Genomic DNA, 19,204 nt, shown 5'->3' on the forward strand with positions numbered 1-19,204 from the left:
AGCATGTTCTCAATAACTTTGGAAAAAATAGACACAACTGCCTGTGAGATGTATATGTATATGTACTGTATATGTATGTATACATATATGCATATGTTTCGCCTTTATTATTTTTTGTGATAAGCACATCCAAGATGCCTTCCTCCTCCTATTTTCCACACAATAACAACAATGTGAGGAGGATTGGGCTGAGAGAGGTGACTGGCACAAAATCACCCAACTGGCTTTCATAGCTAAGGAAGGGCTTGAACTCAGTCTCCCACTTTCTAGCCTGGTGGCGCCTTAACCCACTAAACTAAACTGACTCACAGTAGCAAAATATGTATGCTATGGACCATTTTCATTTTCATCTTTACATGGTATACTATTCAATATCTATCACGGAAATACTAAGTATGCAATACTATTTTTTTCTTATATTAGCTTTGTTGTTTGCAATAAACACATGTACAAATGCCTTTGAGCCACACTTTTCTAAAAAAAAAGCATTCAAATAGTATCTGCACTAATTTGAGAAAGATCAAAGCATTCTGCAGTTTCAATTAATTCAACCATGATTTGCTTTATTTTCACCTCCTCTTATAATCTTATATATTCAAAGTAATGTATAACAGGAGAAAATAAGAGTTAGCAACTTCACAAATTGCTATGAAAGAAATGAACAGAGATATTTGTGATAAGTCACCTCAACTCCCCAAAGAGATAGTTAATATTCTAGAAGTATTTTACAAATTTAAAAACCCTAAACAAATGAAAAAAAAATATTTTAAAAATATATGTGAAAAATACATAGTAAAATAAATACAGGCATCATATATTGCTGTTAAACGCTGCAAATGAGATGCAAAAGGAAGAACAGTTAACTGTTCTGACATATTTATGTTCTTAGTTCATATACCACAAAGTGTCTCTGACTAAGTCATATATTGGTCTCAGTTACATAGTGTTCAAATTTACTATGTCAATATTAGCATACCTCTTAAGAAGAAACACAGAAAAGTTTTCTGCAGCTTTCTATCAATAACTATGCTCCTATTTTATTTCAGAATTATCCTAAGTTAAAGCTATAGACATTAAAATTCAAAAAACAAAGATTCCAAAGTATCTGGAATTATATCTCTTTTATAGCTCACCTTACCACTAAGCTTTGTCCTCCTCTCCACTTCTTTATTCACAATTATAACTTTGGAATAATCTGTATTTTCAGACTGCAAAGGATAGAAAAGTATGTCAAATAAATAAACAAAGTAGGCTTATTTTAAACCATTTTCAGAGATATGCTCTTCAAAACTGACAGAAAATAGTAAGTTAACAGTAATAGGATGAATAAATAAATAATAAAAAACAAGATCTAAATATTATATGAAACAAATTAACAGATAACAGATAATCAGAGTTGGAAGGGATATTGTAGGTCATCTAGTCCAACCCCCCGCCCAAGCGGGAGATCCTATACCATTTCTGACAAATGGCAGTCCAATCTCGAAAGTCTCAAGTGATGGCGCTCCCACAACTTCCGAGGGCAAGCTGTTCTATTGGTTGATTGTTTTCACTGTCAGAAAGTCTCTCCTTATTTCCAGGTTAAATCTCTCCTTGTTCAGTTTCCATCCATTATTCCTTGTCTGGCCTACAGGTGCTTTAGAAAATAACTTGACTCCTTCCTCCCTGTGGCAACCCCTCAAATATTGGAAGACTGCAATCATGTCTCTTTACTAGATTAGCCAAGCCTAGTTCCTGCAACCATTCATTGTATATTTTAGCCTCCAGTCCCCTAATCATCCTGGTTGCTCTTCTCTGTACTTTTTAGAGTCTCAACATCTTTTTTATAATGTGGTGACCAAAACTGGATGCAGTACTCTAGGTATGGTCTTACTAAGGCTTTATAGAGTGGCATTAGTACTTCCCTTGATCTTGACTGTATCCCTTTGTTAATACAACTTAGGATTGCATTAGCTTTTTTGGTGGCGGCTGCACAGTGCTGGCTCATATTTAGCTGGTTGTCCACTAAGACTCCAAGATCCCTCTCACAGTTACTGCTATTGAGCCTGGTTTCACCCAGTTTATATGTGTACTTCTGGTTTTTCTTGCCTAAGTGTAGGACTTTACTTTTCTCTATATTGAATTTCATTTTATTTGATATGGCCCAGTGTTCTAGTCTGTCAAGATCCACCTGGATCTTTAGCCTATCTTCTCGGGTGTTAGCTATTCCTGCCAGCTTAGTATCATCTGCAAATTTGGTAAGTTCCCCTTCTATTCCCTCATCTAAGTTGTTAATGAAAATATTGAAGAGTACTGGGCCTAAGACGGAACCTTGTGGCACCCCACTGCTTACTTCTCTCCATGTAGACTTAGACCTATTAAGGACTAGTTGTTGAGTACAGTTTGCCAGCCAGTTGCAAATCCATCTAGTGGTGGTGCTATCTATTCCACTTTTTTCTAGCTTACTAAGAAGTAAGTTGTGGTCTACTTTGTCGAATGCCTTGCTGAAATCTAAATATATTATGTCCACAGCATTTTGCTTGTCTACTAATTTAGTCACTGTGTTGAAGAATGAAATAAGATTGGTTTGGCATGATCTGTTTTTAACAAACCTGTCCTGACTACTAGTTATTACTTTACTTGTTTCTAGTTGTTGGCAGATCTGTTTTTTTTTTATTATTATCTTTTCCAGTATCTTCCCCGATATTGATGTTAGGCTGATTGGTCTATAGTTTCCTGGGTCTGTTTTTTTTTCCTTTTTTGAAGATGGGAACCACATCAGCTCTTTTCTAGTCCTCTGGTAGTTCCCCAGTGCTCCAAGGTTTTTGAAAGATATGGTGCAGTGGTTCTGAGATGACCTCTGCCAGCTCCTTTAAAACTCTGGGATGTAATCCATCAGGCCCCAGTGATTTGTTTTCATCAAGATCAGACAGATGTTCTCTTATTATTTTTTTTGCTTATTTTAACTTTTATTTCTGGTCTGTCTTTTACAGTTATGTTTTTGGTGGGTTGAGCTATAGTTTCTTTTTGCGTGAAGACGGATGCAAAGAATGAGTCAAGCAGTTCTGCTTTCTCTCTGTTGCCTGTTACTTCCTTGCCATCTTCTCTCTTTAGTGGACTGACTGTTTCCTTGATTTTTTTCTTGTTATTTATATGTTGGAAGAAACTTTTTTTATTATCTTTGACTTTTGTTGCAAGTCTTTGTTCGTTCTGAGCCTTTGCTATCCTGACTTCATCTTTGCAGATTCTAGCTATCTGCTGATATTCTGCCTTAGTTGTATGTCCTCCTTTCCATTTTTTGTACTTGAACCATGATTGAATTGTCAGTTGTAAAAAGACAAAACAATAGGGGGTAAAAGAAGACAGAATATGAAAGTCAAAGGCTTATGAACAATATTTAACATTACATCTGAATGTCATAATGAAGCACTGAAATCTGCAAGTGTGGTATTGTTGAGGTTAATAGTACTGCATATGAAAGTGATTCCAATTACTGGAAGCAGTTCTTCCTTATTCATACAATCATGACTGAATCAACACTAAAATTACTGATGAACATGTAATGTAAGCGGATAAAACTGATACAGCATTAGCTTATAAATTTTATTATCCTTTCAAACTAGTATCCTTCAGTGGATTTTATTTTTATAAACAAAATCAGTTCTTTGAAAAAATGATGGCTGAGTCAAGTATTAGTCATCAGAGGTTATGGCTTTAGTTGTAATAAATAGCACAGTATACCTACCCCAAAGGGCTACAAGAACAATTCTGTTTGTACTTTTCAAGGCCACTTTCAGATGTGTTTTTAATACTTAAGTTAACTCTTTCACATATTCCAATGTTAATTCCCAATCTACCCTGCATTAGTTTCACTTCATAAATGAGAGTAAACTGAATATTTTGAGAATACAGTGCTAAATTTAGCAGTGAGTAAAGGTTTAATTTGGTTCATTGTGGAAAAATCAACCGAACAAAAATTGGTTTTCCCAAACACTGTTTTATTTTTAGCAATGTTTTTTAAGCCGTTGGGAAAACAAAATTGAGTGTTATGCAAAAAAAAATATCCGAACATGAACAAGTTGAAGAGGAGACTTAGACATGTACAGACAGTCCTCAATTTATGATCATATGTTCAGGGACCATTCAAAGTTATAGCAGCGCTGAACAACAAGTTATACTTGTTGCAGTGTCACCCACAGTCACATGATCAAAAATTGAATGCTTGGCAGCCTCCCCAAATTTATAACCACAGGGGCACTTCAACTGCCTCCTGTCATGCCCATCGGAATCTGATTCCAAGTGGGAGGGCGAGCAGCTGACAGGGAATGCAGCTTCATTGGCTGGGGAAGAAACTGGGGAAGGGCAAAGACTGGCTGGGCAGAGCAAGGGAGAAGAAATTCAGAGGAAGACTCAGGCCACCCCCTATTCATCCTAGGGCAAACAGGGAGGAACGGAGAAGGGAGCAACGTGAGTTGCATGGCTTATGGGAGAGGAAAGGGCCCTGATTCCCTTTATTAGTTGCAGCTGGGAAAAGTGTTTAAAAAGGGAAGCTATGCACAGCAAAGTTGTTTGAAACAAATCGTGAGTTATCTGTTATTATTGAGGCTTTTTTGGATTCCTGGCGTCTTCCCAACTGTGTGTGCTTTGTTGGCCTTTCAAATCTGCAATTCCTTATCCTGCCCTGTCAAGTTAATTGCTCCAGCATGGTTTCTGTAGATTTTTATTTACAGTTTGTATGTATTTTGTTTTTGGACTGAATTTCCTCCACTTAAGGACTGTTCTTGGGAGAGTTTTTTTCTCCAGCCAAAGGTAACCTGGACACTGGGGGCAAAGTTGGAGGTATTAAAGGGACTCTTCTTGCTTATTTGACTATGTTGCCTTTGTGCCACGCCCAGGTCAACACACTTCCAGTCGCCTATCTCTCATCTCTATCTATGCCTTTTAGCTCTACACTGCCCTGTGTTCTGCCGCCTAAGCTGACCATTCTAGCCCCCACTGCTGACAAAGCATGCCCGGTCTGGTTACTGGGCCAGGCTGGTATTGGCTTCATGCTACGAAAAAGAAAAAAAGAGCCCCAGAGCCGCAGTGCACCAAAACTCCCCTTTGTGCCATGCTCTTAGGTCAGGCTAGGGCTGGAGTTCAGCTGCAAAGAAAAAAGGAAAAGGAAAAAAAAAACAACCCAGAGCTATGAAATGTCAAAAAACTCATTCACACCATGCTCCTGGGCTGAACATCCCAAAAGTCTAGCAGAGTTTATTAAATTCATTGAGTTGAGATGACTATTGGAGTAGAGGAAGAACTAAGTAGTAAGTTTTCCTTAACGCCCTGAATGACAGTGAAGGTTATACCCACACGTAATCTTGCTGTTTAATACCGGATTAATCTCCAGTAAATAATATCCTGCTGAATTTATATTCGTAAGTATATAATGAATTAGTATCACCATGCATAGCTTTTCAAAGAAAGGTTGTATAAATTACTAGTACAGGTAGTCCTCAACTTACAACCACAACTGAGCCCAAATTTTATGTTGCTAAATAAGAGATTTGTTAAGTGAATTTTGTCCCATTTTACAACCTTTCTTGCCATAATTGTTAAGGGAATCACTGTAAATCTGGCTTCCCCATTGACTTTGCTTGTCAGAGGATCGCAAAAGGTGAGCAGGTAATCCCGCGACATTGAAACCATCATAAATTAGTCAGTTGCCAAGCATCTGAATTGTGATCACATGACCACGGGAATGCTGCAATGATTGTAAGGGTGAAAAACAGTCATGTCATTTTTTCAGTGCCATTGTAACTTTGAATGGTCACTAAATGAACTGTTGTAAGTCAAGGACTAACTGTATTATTTATTTATTTATTTATATGGGATTACCCAACAATTAGATAAAAGGTTCCTAGTCCAGATTGCTGCTTGTTATTTCAATGGACACACAAATAAAAGCTACATTATTAAATGTCACCTTCAGAATGCCTATTTATTTTAGCATCAACCACAGACCAAACAGGTCTTTAAATGTTTTTTTCAAAAACCCTCAGTTGTCTGTATGGTGTGATATGCCTTGTTTGACACTAGCTTTCTGGAAGTCTGTGACATCCATCATAATTTAAGTTTCCAAACAGAGATGATGCTTTAATTATAGACCACTTTACTGCAAAACATCCCTTTCCTAATGTAAGCTTTTTAACAGCATGCCAACACTTTCTCGCTCTCTTTCAGATTTGTGCCAGAGAAAACTCTAGTGGGTATACACAAGTATTTTTGAAGGAAAAACCTTTGACTGCTTTAACACTATCTCAAAAGTGTTAAGAAAATACCATATTAAGTACCATAGGAAGGGCCTAGATGAAAGTTGTCATTACAGCACTATAAAATCTAAAAAGACAATTTCTATGATAAGTACAGCAGCTAATTCACCAATAGAGAGGGATGCAATCTGATTCTTGCCTTTTTAAAAAATCCAGATGAGTTTTGTATTTCTAATTAGATTTCTCCTGGAAAAATGATAAAGACATTATGATGAAATTGTCAGTGCAACTCAAGATGCAGAGATTACAAATCTTATTCAGCCTATGAAAATATGCAGAAACTAAGCAGATTATCGATTGATTGATTGATCTGATTTATATCCCACGAGCTCCATTTTATCCGCCACAATAGAAATCCTATACAATAGATTGAGATGAGAGTATGTGTGTGTATGTATGTATCAGTGTCTATTTTTTCAGCAGTGAAGGTAAAACCTAGACCTCACAAATTTCAGTTTTTAATACAATACATCTAAAACAAACATATAATGAATGAGTACTGGAGAAAACCCAGATGGACAGCAGAAGGAACAGCACTGCATGTTGTTGCATGTAATATGTATGGCAAGGTTTTATTTCATAATTATGGTTTCTGATCTTCTACAAGCCGATTGCACCATCTATAGGATACTGCAATTCTGCAGGTGAATTGGCAGGGAGATGGGACTCTGCATCTCCATAAAAATTAAATAGTTGGCGTAATAAATAATAGCGCCATTGAGGTTCATTATAAGCTTATAGAATTAATTATGCTTTATTTCAGGCATATGACCCTTCAAAGTTACAATAGTCCTGAATAGGCTTACTAATGGTTCCCGAACTTAAAGCAGTTGTAGCATCCCTACTGTCATGTGATTAAAATTTGAGCAGTTGATAGCCCACCTGCAATTCAATTCCCCCCACCAGGCAATTTCTCCCCCCTCTAATACCCTTCTGACCCCCTGCCCTTCACAGCCCCTGCCACCCTAACTGACCTTTGTCATCTTCTTGCCCGCACTGCTGACCAACCATACCCAGCCCAGCCCTTCACAAAACAGCTGCTGGCCACATAAGTTTCTTTCTTCCCCAACTCATGTGTGGCTGTTTCCTCACAAGACTAGGGGAAACTGACCTCACACAACCAGCAGTTGTTTTGTGAAGGGCCAGGCCAGGCATGTGTTGTAAGCAGCAGGAACAAGAAGATGGCAAAGGTCAGCCGAGGTGGCAGAGGTCTTGGAGTGCAGGGTAGCGAGGGCAATTGCAGTTGAGATTGGGCTGGGACATTTACAGCTTCCTAGGGCAGGGGTGCCAAACTCACAGCCCATGGGCTGGATGTGTCATGTGCTAGCCATGGCCACCCCCATTTTAGTAAAGGGGGAAACGTTACAATACATCATATGACAGCAACATGATGATGCGAGTTTGACACCCCTGTCCTAGGGTAACTGCAACTTTGTGCCATGCTGCTGGGCCATGCTGGGGCTTCGCGGGGCAGCTGCAGCTTCACCCCAAAGTGATCAGAAGGGCAGAGATGGGGAGGTGGGAGTAAGCCACTGGGAGAAGTTGAATGAGAGGCAGTGTCCTAACTGGGAAGAACAAAGGCTTGGGGCTGGGAGGGACGAAGCCTCAACTGGCTAGGATTTGGGGGCTAACAACCGGTGGAATTGAGTTAATGACAGCAATGAGAAGTGCCAAGATTTTCATAACTAAGCGATGTGATCACATGACATCCCATTTTACAACTGCAATTCTTAGTGACAGAAATTCTGGTCCCAATTACTATCGCAACTTGATGGCTACCTGCACAGAAAACTAGTTAAATCTTTCTGACTTTGCAGCCAAGGAATGGTGTGTCTAATGATAACTAATTTATTTTTTATTTATTTGTTTATCTGATTTGTCAATTGCTTACAAAATAATATAAATATAAATATAAACATGAGTAAGAATACAGAAAATAGGTACGATTAAATGGGGACAATAGGACAGGGACAGGAAGCACAATGGTACACTTATGCATGCCCCTTAATGTAATGTAACTAATCTAAGACACAGCCATGCAGACGGATGTAATGAAATGGGCCACCTGATTCAGAGTAGAGTAGAGTAGAACAGAATAACAGAGTTGGAATGGACCTTGGAGGTCTTATAGTCCAACCCCGAATTCCCATAAGAAATTCCCATGAAAGACCTGCATGCTGCCAACAATTCCCTAGGACAGCCCACTTGATGAATGTTACTATCTACTTTATTCACAAGAAACTTTTTCTCTCTGTACAGATTTACTCAAGAGGTGGAACGTGACAAACTTCCTGCTTCCATTCTTTTTTGTAGCTTAATTGGAGCAAAGAGATCATGTGCATTATAATCTGTTCAGAGTAAGTGGTCTGAGTCACTAAGAAATGCACATCTTTATTATGTTTATCAAGGTTAAGGACGTGAACAAGAGCTGAAAATCAAAGAGCAAGAAAAAAAAGAGCAACTGAAGTGTTCAGTTTTTATCTCCAGCCACTGTCTTAAGCCAGAAATACATATATACACAGACAAAAGCAGAATAATTGGGTAACAAAAAACCATAGTTTAGAATATTTTTCATAAAATAAAAAATAATTTACATCAAGCTTCCACCAATTCTTATATTGCTCTATATATCCTAGATCTCCAATTCCAGATCCTCAGGAACTGGATTCTTAATTTCTTGACTTTGAACCAAATATGTTCCACTCTTCCCAAGGGAGAGAAGACATAATAAAAAGAAAAACCAAAATGGAATGGCTTCCTTCTCTTTTCACTCTTGATCTATTGATCAGAGTTTGAATTTATCAGGCTTTGATGCTCTCTACTCAGTATCTCAGGTTTTCCCCACAGACAAGTATGTTCTTTATCTTATACTTCTTTACTTTTTAAAATATAAGATACCTAGAATCATTCAGAATAGGGTGGCCTCTAAATTCAATGAAATACAGGTAGTCCTCATTTAGCCACTGCCTTCTTTAACAACCATTCTCAGTTACAACACTAATGAAAAAGTAACTTTGACTATTCCTTACATTTACAACTTTTGCAAATCTGTAAAGCAAAGGAATGCTGAAGTAATAACATAAGTAAGCTTATGATTTCACTTTACAATTACTTCATTTAATGGCCAAGATGCTGGTCCCCACCATTAAATGACAACTACCTGTAAATAATGACACAGACAACTTTGTCCTACCTTTTCTAGGTGATCTAGAAGATGATTTGTGATTTTTTTTTTCTGACACAGCCACAGCCTCCTTTTAACCCTTTGAATCCTTGCTTTGTAATCTTGCAGATATGACTTCATTCAGTATGCGATTGAACTTTTGGCAGCTTCTTTTGTTCTGCGTATCTTTTGACCTTTATTTAGAGTACACATTTAGCTGCCACAAACTTCCTTTTATAGTAATTATAATGGTGAACTAGACTGTTTATTTCACATTGTCAATATTTGATAATATTATAATGAATATTTATTTCAATCTCAGGAAAAATAACTCCAAATTCAGCATCGGGAGTTAAATGGCCCACTTAATTCAGTGATGTAGACAACACCACATATGCTTTTAAAAAGTTCAAATTGTGGCAAAGGAATGGGTATCCTGTCCTATTCTAATGGCTGCAACTAAATGTGGAAATCATTCTAGCATTTTTGGTGATCCTTTAACAGCCAGATGAAACATGAAGAAGATATTCATTTACCCAGGCAATGTAAATGTTAAAATGGTTTCCTGCCTTTACTTAACCTTTTTAGACCTTCTTGTACATTAATGTTGCATTTTTAGTCACTGCTAGTTGCACCAAATATCAGGTATACACTAGTAAGATAGAATTTTTAATGTAAATAAATTCCAATAAGTGCCACAATGGTAAAGTAGTATATTAGCTGTATCATGTAAGCAGAATCTCCAAACATGAATTCAAATACAGTGTTAACATACAAGCCCCCAGAAATATTACTGTGACCGTAAGTTTTTCATATAACAAACTATTTGATTCTATGGATCAAACAGCATCAGTATAAAACTTTGAATCAGGAACTCATTAATGAATAAGTTTCTCCAAGGAAACTTAACAACATTTTCAAAACTGCAATACGTAATTCTTGTCAGTGAGGTAGGCAAGAATGACTCAGAATAAGGAAAAAATTGTGTAAGATATTGGTTTGTTTCCAGTCCTTTAACTCAATCTGCAAGGAGGCAGTGACTCACGGACATACTTGGTTTGCATACAAAATGACAAAGCATCCAAAACATGGCTAAAAGATCCTGGCTCAGAAAGCCATTTTCCATTACAGTAATAGAAACAGCAAGGGAAAAAAATCTGCATATTTTATTCTGAAGTCTAATGATACGCATAATGCAACATCTGCAATCATATTTTGGAATAGAGTTATGAACTCAAATCACCTAATTAAAAACATTAAATGGACCACAGCAAAACTAAGTGAACTGGAAGAGGGAATAAAGAGAGCAAAGTATTATCATTATTTGTCGCACTGTCAACTAGATGTTCAGACTGGATTTGGCATTTTTGTCCACCTACTAAGTCCTTCACAAGGACGTGGGATACATTAGAGGGATTGTTGCAGGACATTCCAAGTAAAGTTGCCTTTTGCAATTGATTGATGGTGATTTTGTCAATGTTGATGGTGTTCAAGTAATGCTCCAGTTGTTTTGGGATTGCATCCAAGGTGCTTATTACTATTGGTACTACCTTTGATTTTTTTTTTTGCCAGAGTCATTCTATCTCTATTTGCAGATCTTTGCATTTTATTATCTTCTCCAGTTTCTTCTTTTCTATTCTGCCATCTCCAGGTATTGCCATGTCCAGATTTTTTTGTCTTCCTCATTGACAATTGTTAAGTCTGGAGTGTTATGGCAGGGGCTAGTCTGTTTGAATACTAAAGTCCTAGAACACTTCAGCTTCTTCATTTTCTATTATTCTATTATGGACCCATGAGTTCTTCCTTGCAGGCAAATGGTATTTCTTAAAGATCTTTCAATGCACCATTGTTGCTAGTTCGTTATGCCGTTGTTTGTAGTCAGTCTGTGTGATCTTCCAGCAGTAGTGAACCAGATGGTCCACTTTTTCTTCAGCTTCTTTCCAGAGATGACATTTGCTATCTGTTGTTGTCTTCTCAATACTGGCTTTGTATGCATTTGTTCTTAAGGTTTGGTTTTGTGCAGCCAAAATTAGCTTCTCTGTCTGTTCAACTTTTCCTGCTCTTAGCCACTGCCAGGTTTTGTTATTCTCTGTTTTCCCTTCTATTTCTTTTTAATGTACTGGCCATGAAATGCTTTGGCTTCCCATGGCACTTCTCTGTCCTTCATTTGGTGCTTCCTATATGCCAATTTGGTATCTCCAATACTCAGTAGATCTTCCTTGGTATACTAGCTTCAGTGCATCTTACTCACTATCCTTCAGATATTCTTCCAATGCCCCTTTTTCTTCTTCAACTATCTGATGTAAATGTGATATTCCATGGCCACCCATTTTCCTTGATAAGTAATCTGTCAATGTCACTGCATGGATGAAGGGTGTGATTCATTGTCATTATTTTTCTGGTCTTCTTGTTCAGGCTTTTAGTTCTGCTTTAATCCAGTCCACTATTCCAGTTGTATAGCCAATGGCTGTGGTTGCTTTGATTATATTACCTTAATGGAGTTTGGACTTTAAGAGCTTCTTTATTCTTTTGACGTATTCATTTCTAACCTTTTTCTTGACTTCAGTATGCTTGATGTTGTCAGTTTGAAGGATGCCCAGGTATTTATGGTGATCATCTACATTCAGTCTCTTGATGTTATTTCCATAGGACATCTTGATTCCCTCAGTTTTCACTATTTTTCACCTGTGGATGATGAGCGTGGCACAGTTGTCAAATCCAAACTCCATTGCAATATATGGCTGTATATACAGACAGTGTTGAACACTGATTCTATTTCAGATGGTGTTTTTCAATACAGCTTCAAGTCATCCATATGAAAAAGGTGGGCTAGCTTGGCAACTTTTTTTTTATATTTGATAGCCATTCAGTACTGTTGAGAGAGGAATCGGTGCAATGATGAACAGTAGCGAGTTTCCTTGGAAAATTCCTCTCAATATTAACCTCTCCCATTCTCTCACCATTGACCAGCAACTATGACTTCCATTGTGCCATTGATCTTTGCACAAAGCTTCTGAAGTTTCTACTGACTCCTGTTATTTCTAGGCATTGGTTATCCAATCACGTAGCAAGGAATCAAATGTCTTGTTGCAATCAATCCATGCTACATACAAGTTGGTCTTCCTCTTGCAATTTTCCAAAATCATCCTATCAGTTAGGAGCTGATCTGTTATTTCTCTGCTATTGGAACAATTTTCATTCTACTCCTGGCAAAAGAGCATGTTTTCAACTAGATGCTATTGGACTCGATCAGCTACAACATAACAATCATATAAGCAATTAGGATTCCCACAGGCACAGTAGGAAAACTTTACTCTCTAGACCAGTGCTTCTCAACCTTGGCAACTTTTTAATAAGTTGACTTCCACTCCCAGAATTCCCCAGCTTGACTGGCTGGCTGGGGAATTCTGGGAGTTGAAGTCCACACATCTCAACATTGCTAAGGTTGAAAAAATACTGCTTATCCAGAATATTCACTGACCTGAGACAGACAGGTCTAGAAAAAAAATGAAGCAATATATGCATGGGATCTATCTCCTGCGAAAATCAAAGCTGTGGGTCTATCGTCCAGGAGTTAAAAGCCAGAGCTCTTCATTCTACCTTTCTAAGTCCAGGGACTTTGCTGGCCCAAGGGATACCTGATCATAGCAGGTTTTTTTGTGGTGGAAATATTAGTTCCTGCATCACAGCTTAATTCATTACAGTAAGCATTACACATGCATGCAAACAACCCATACTCCTCTTAAGTATTAGCAACAAATTGTAACTTAATACAGGAAAGAAAACATGAATAATCAGCACAAGTAAACTCAGGCATTAACTTCAGTGAGACTGTCAACTTTATAGATTACTGCAATCTTAAGAATTTCATAGAGAGATTCACAAATAGAATATTTATGCTTTCTACATTTTAGCTTATATCCATATGAATCAGCTAGGGCCAATGAGGATGTAAGATAAAGCATACTTATCTGGATTTTATCTGTTTGCTTCACGGCTTAAAATGAATCTTGCAGTCTACTCCTACAATGACAGATACACCACTAAAAGCTAGCATGCCTTACATTGAACAAATGCTTGACTATCAAGCATCGAGACGCTTCCGGGTTGAAAGGATTAGCTATTGTTTATTCTGATGGGCAGAGTAATGTTCACCATCATTTAAGGCAGAAGGTTCCCTCCCCCTCCCAATCCATTCAATTCCATTCTAGGGCATTTTGCACAATGAGCATGTATTCTACCACTCACTTAAAAGTTCTTTTGCCCAACAAGAATGAAATTTTCATGCTAGGTTAAAAATTGCTATACCAATGGATTTAAAATGCTGGGATATTTTGCACAATTTTTAAACAAATCTAAAATTAAAGGCCTCTTTTATATAATTAGAAACCTGCAAGGTTGCCTTGGGAAATTTCAGCTATCAGGCAAACTGCAGATAAAATTTTTTCCTAGTGCTCCCCAAATTCAATTGTCCACCAAATCAGGGGTGGTACTCTACTGGTTTGGCCCAATTTGGCCTAACTGGTAGCTCCAAGGATCATCTGTGAGCGAACAGGTTTGTTCCGACAATCAACTGCTGGGCCAGCCCTCCAGCCCTAGCTCTATACTAACCTTTATTTCCTGGTTTTGAAGCTGAGCTACTTTGCATGGCATAGCGGATTGCCCATGTGTCAGCTGTTGAATACACAGGAACAGTACAGGATTGCAGGAGAAGGTCAGTATCAGTGGTGGGATTCTAATTTTTTTACTACCGGTTCTGTGGGTGTGATGGGAAGGATACTGTAAAATCTCCAGTCAGAGGTGGGATCTGCCAGTTCTCCAAACTACTCAAAATTTCCGCTACCGGTTCTCCAGAACTCGTCAGAACCTGTTGAATACCACCTCTGGTCAGTATCAAACCCCCTGCACGTGCGTGCACAAAGCGCGCTTACCAGCCACGCCCATAGAACTGGTGGTAAAAAAAGTTGAATCCCACTCCTACACCAAACGTCTTCAGTTTTGACCAACCATTTCCCATATCACAATCCCAAGTGAGAAAATAAGTATGAGAGAAATTCCTCCTTTTTTTGCTCATATATTCCTTAAATTAGTTTAAGCCTAGAATGAAAATGATAATCCAAAGTATACAAAGTATCTTTGAACAGACATTTTAACAATAGGAATGCCTTCAGTGGCCTTTTAGAATTGTGAACCGCATAGACCAGTTTGCATGTTTTAAGATCTCTTTTCCCCTAAATATTAATAATTGAATTGTATAAATGGGTGAAGCTTCTTTTTCTGTTTCTTGTGCACTTGTGTTACATTACAGAACCTTGAAGAGTACTTCAAGGTTCCAATTACTTTTTTCCGTAATTGGAAAAATTTAATTCAATTTTCCCCCTGCCTTTTAAAATCTTTTGATGTAGTCTTGTTGCCTTTTGCAACACAGCCCTTGACATGCCACTGAAATACTGCTACTGTTCTATCAAAGCTGAATTCTATAGCGAAGAGATAATTTTCAACTGAAGGAACGTAACAGCAACCAACATAGTCAAATGTGTATAGCTTTTTCACATCTATAACGGTAAAGATGTAATGTTAATTTATACTGCTGACTATCTAGCAAAAATTGCACTGCCTTGTATATCACTGAATCTTAGAAATGGTTCAGAAGCAAAAACTCTGATTTTCTTGACAAGAAAAAGCCTTTCTAGCACTCAAAACAATGAGAATGCTTTTGTAATGGCTTTCAGAGCCAATGTGTTCTGCGTTGACAGATTTCTTGCAAGAATGATTGGAGTCTTGTGAATTACCAAGAATCTGCAACTCATTCTGAGAAATCATTTGTCCACACAATTGGTTTAACAAAAGGATGGCGGACATTTTGAGATATAGTTTTAAGCAAATGCAGGAAAAAAGTGTTTATTCTTTATTTGCTGTAGCATATCCCAAATATACGTAATCCTTGATGTGAGGCTGCTTCAATTCAAACAATGGTAATTTTTTCTCTTGCTACATTAACTGAGAGGCAAATTAGTACTTAGCACATCTTCATAGAATTGTAGGTATGATCTCTTAAATTGGACATTATATACAGGAACCATTTAGCCTAAGCTATTAGAGCAAGCGCATATTCTTGATAGGTCCAAATTCAGCGCATTACATTTGTACATTTTTTATTTATTTTTTTAATTACAAGTGTCACTTACTGCCTGTTGGAAGAATGAAAAAAGAGGTATAACTAAAAATGGAGTGTCAGGGAAACAAGATGACAATATGAGACAAAAATGAACATACGTATAATATTGGGAAGCTACTGGGCCAATTTATTGAGCTCTCTAAACAGCATAATATCTGAAAACATTCTATCAAAACAAGCATGCATCAAGGGACAAAAATGTATCAAGTTATATTTAGTTCCAATCTATTCTACTCATTGATTTTCCCACTAAATGTAATTAAATATTTTTAACAGAAAGCTCAATGGATAGTTTCTTACAGTCAGATATTAATTTCACTGAGACTTATTTTCAAGTGATTTTTCTCTTTCCTTCCTTGTTTGGTACATTTGCTAGTCCTCCAGAGAACTTTTAACAATTAAATCGAAAGCAGTGTAAAAAAATTCTGACATAAATGATGACAAAATGTGTGACTTCTGAAGATGTTTGCTATTTTAATTGCAATGTTCCACTGAGTGTTTTGGCTTTACCTTTGACACTTCACTGAGAATACTATGTTGCTCCAGCAACCATTCCTATTTATTCTGGGATCCTGGGCAAACAAGATTTCCATCCTGAGCTTGATGAAGGTCATTCTGGCTATTGTGATGCTTAAGCACAGGTTATTATTACAGCATGCCAAGCACCACTCTTAAGATTTCCATCACAGCACAAAATCCTTATTTGCAACAAATAGAATAATTCTGTGGAAAATGGTTTCTAATGTAGTTGTGATGTCTAAATTGCATACAAAGTCTTGCCAAATCCAACATCTTTTAGCTAGATGTATATTCATATCTTCATTAACTTTACCGTCAAATCATTTATTTCAATTACCAGTAAGGTTTTCTTTGAAAATCAGAAAATGAATGTAAATATTAGAATAGCCAATAGAGTTAAAAGAAGGCATAAGGTAGAATTATGCACCAATGAATCCAAATAGTCTTTAACAGTGGAAAACCTAACATGACTTTTTTTTCTAAAGACTGATTCTGCATTTCAAAGTTTCTGTAAAGCTATTCAGAGTTTTTAATATTTCAAATTGGATTTTTAAAAATCCTCAAATGAGCTGTGTTTAGATTGCTTGCAGTTAGAACTAGTTTCAGACGAATATACAAGAGACATTTTGGTCCCAAAAATTCATTTTTGTTGCAGAAATGAGTTGTTAAAAGAAGAAAACGATTTAGTGAAAAGAGATGATATTATCCTTGGCAATCAAAATACAGATCCACTTAACCTTGGCAACTTTTAGTATTTGTTTGTCAAATTATATACTGTCTATCTCATTCACACAATCATTCTCTGTGAATATCCTCTTTTTAAGTTTATCATCCTTTTTATGCTTAAATGGAAGAAGCCTCTTATCTCTTCGGAGCAATCACAGAATATGTGTGCGGGTATATCTTGTAATTTCAATATTCTCAGTGTTACTCAACTTTGATAAGTTTAAGATGTGTGGACTTCAAATCCCAGAATTCTTTAGTGAGCATGGCTAACTGGAGAATTTTGGGAGTTGAAGTCCACAGATCTTAAAATTGCCAAAGTTGAAAAACACTGCCTTGGAGAATATTGAAATACAAGATACACCCATACACATGCACTAGGATTGCTCTTAAGAGTTTAGATAAGAGGCTTCTTCTATTTAAGCATAAAAAGAAACAGCTGTGGCAGAGGCGAGAGAGAAGTGGCTATGCTAAATGAAGTGACTGTTTCTGCAACCTAGGCCAGATTTGGACACAGCAAAGGTACAAAAGAAATTTGTGTCAAGCCCTATGAACTTCTCTGTTCTGACAGAATCAACCTGGAAAATTAATTCCCAGCATCCAAGTGGTAACATGCAATAGCAAAGGAACCATTCTACCATGCAGGATCAAAGAAATTATGTCTGATCTATTATTCACAGAATTGTTTTTTGCCTCCAGGAGACGAATGTAAATTAACTACTTAAAAGTTCCATAAAGGCCATAAAGAAAAGAAAAGCCTGTCAATATGTTTAACTCACTCAGATTGAAAAATACATAAAGATGGGGTAGGGGATTTACATTTTGAACACCATCATCTGGATGTATGAATGATCACCAGATGTGATCATTATACCGCTGACAATTTGGTCACATGCTAAGGGAAGTCAAGGTGAGTTAAGAGAACCCTACTCTATTTCTACTACAGAGAAATAGGAATATTATTTTTCAGTCTAAGCCTAACAAGGACCAAACAGGAAGCAATATTGCCATGTTTAATGACCCTATTCTTACACCTGAGAGATACAGGTGACCCACCAAGGAATTGATCTTTTTTTATCTGCATTTTCCTTTGAAATAAACAATGACACTTTTAAGACAGACGTCCAGGGTTCCACTCAAAACAAACACATCCCCAAGTGCATTAAATTAAATGTTCATGACTTAAAATGAGTGAATAATGCAAATGTTGGGTAAAGTAGGCATCCTCTACAAGACTATTAATTCTGGAGTCTAAAATTATGCAATTGCAGTATTGGATGCCAGCTATCAAGATATATCTGGACTCTGTACGGTTCTGTTCAGCCAAAGTAGCTTAAAACCTAAAAGAACCATCCCAAAATTCAGAAAAGATATTTTACTCAAGCACTGGTAAATCTGATGTTAGAATGCAATGTAAAAAAAGTTGACATGTAAGCAAGAGCTAGCAAAAGAATGTATGCAAATAATGGTAGAAAGGGTTTGACCAACTTTACCTATTATGTTGTATTAGGGGTGGTATTGGGCGATACTCCTGCAATCTCTGAAGAGATCTCTCTCCCTGTCAATCTCTGAAGAGAATCTTTCTCCCTGTCATCAACCAAGTGTCCATTTGGTAGGAACAACTTCAGCGAAGAAGGGAGGGTATCTCCCCATCTGCCTGATCCACTCCCCTGCCACTATTTTTACATGTGATGAAGAGGGTAAATAGGAAAGGCATTTGTGTGCTGGACTTGAGTTACAGAAAAAGCATCTTTTGTTCTTAAGACTTGCCCTTCAATTTTCTTTCAGCCTCTGGTAGATACAGAGGACAATTTTGATTTCACCAAAGTTCACAAGGTATTAATATTCGGACTTTTTTCATCTTCTGAGAAATTGGTCCATATGTACATACAATATGGGTATTAAGCCCTGAGGTTAAGCTTTAAATATTCAAAAATGAGAAACAATGAGCCACTGTAAATTAGCATTTTTCATTTTTTAGTAGCATGATCCTGTGACATAGGAATCAGTAACCCTGATTTATTCCATTCCCCCAAAGTGGTTTATTCTTAGTTTAATATTCCTGTCTTAAGAGAAGCAAATCAGATATACCGGTTTCACACCTCCAAAAATAAGAAATATTTCCGAACTCTTAATTTGTCCCTACAAGCTAAAGCTGTAAATAATATAAATAATAAATAATAAGCATGCATCATCATTAACTAGAATTTTGGATTCATTCACAATATTCAAAATATAATGAGCAAAAAGAAATGTTTGCACCAGGAAAATTGTACCTCTGTATCTAAATTTTGTACCTTTTTTTTCTTCTCCAGTATATCCTGCTGTACA

The 19,204-nt window shown here is 37.1% G+C and overlaps 1 protein-coding gene across 12 annotated transcripts in view; it reads right to left on the bottom strand.

The window, feature by feature from the left end:
* OSBPL6 (oxysterol binding protein like 6) overlaps positions 1 to 19,204 on the bottom strand; it is an 89,504-nt gene that overhangs the window by 64,077 nt on the left and 6,223 nt on the right. For 2 of the 12 annotated variants that reach the window (XM_087917582.1, XM_087917681.1), the window contains one exon: positions 1,139 to 1,208. The exons of 8 other annotated variants lie outside the window; for them this stretch is intronic. The gene's annotated coding sequence lies outside the window, so the exon portion shown is untranslated. Of the gene's footprint in view, positions 1 to 1,133; positions 1,209 to 19,204 lie in introns of those variants that run through there. 2 more of the 12 variants (XM_087917640.1, XM_087917476.1) reach the window with 1 other exon arrangement.

This window comes from Pseudonaja textilis, chromosome 1 (assembly GCF_049901715.1).
Source record: "Pseudonaja textilis isolate UNSWEBS1 chromosome 1, rPseTex1.2, whole genome shotgun sequence".
Lineage (NCBI taxonomy): Eukaryota > Metazoa > Chordata > Lepidosauria > Squamata > Elapidae > Pseudonaja > Pseudonaja textilis.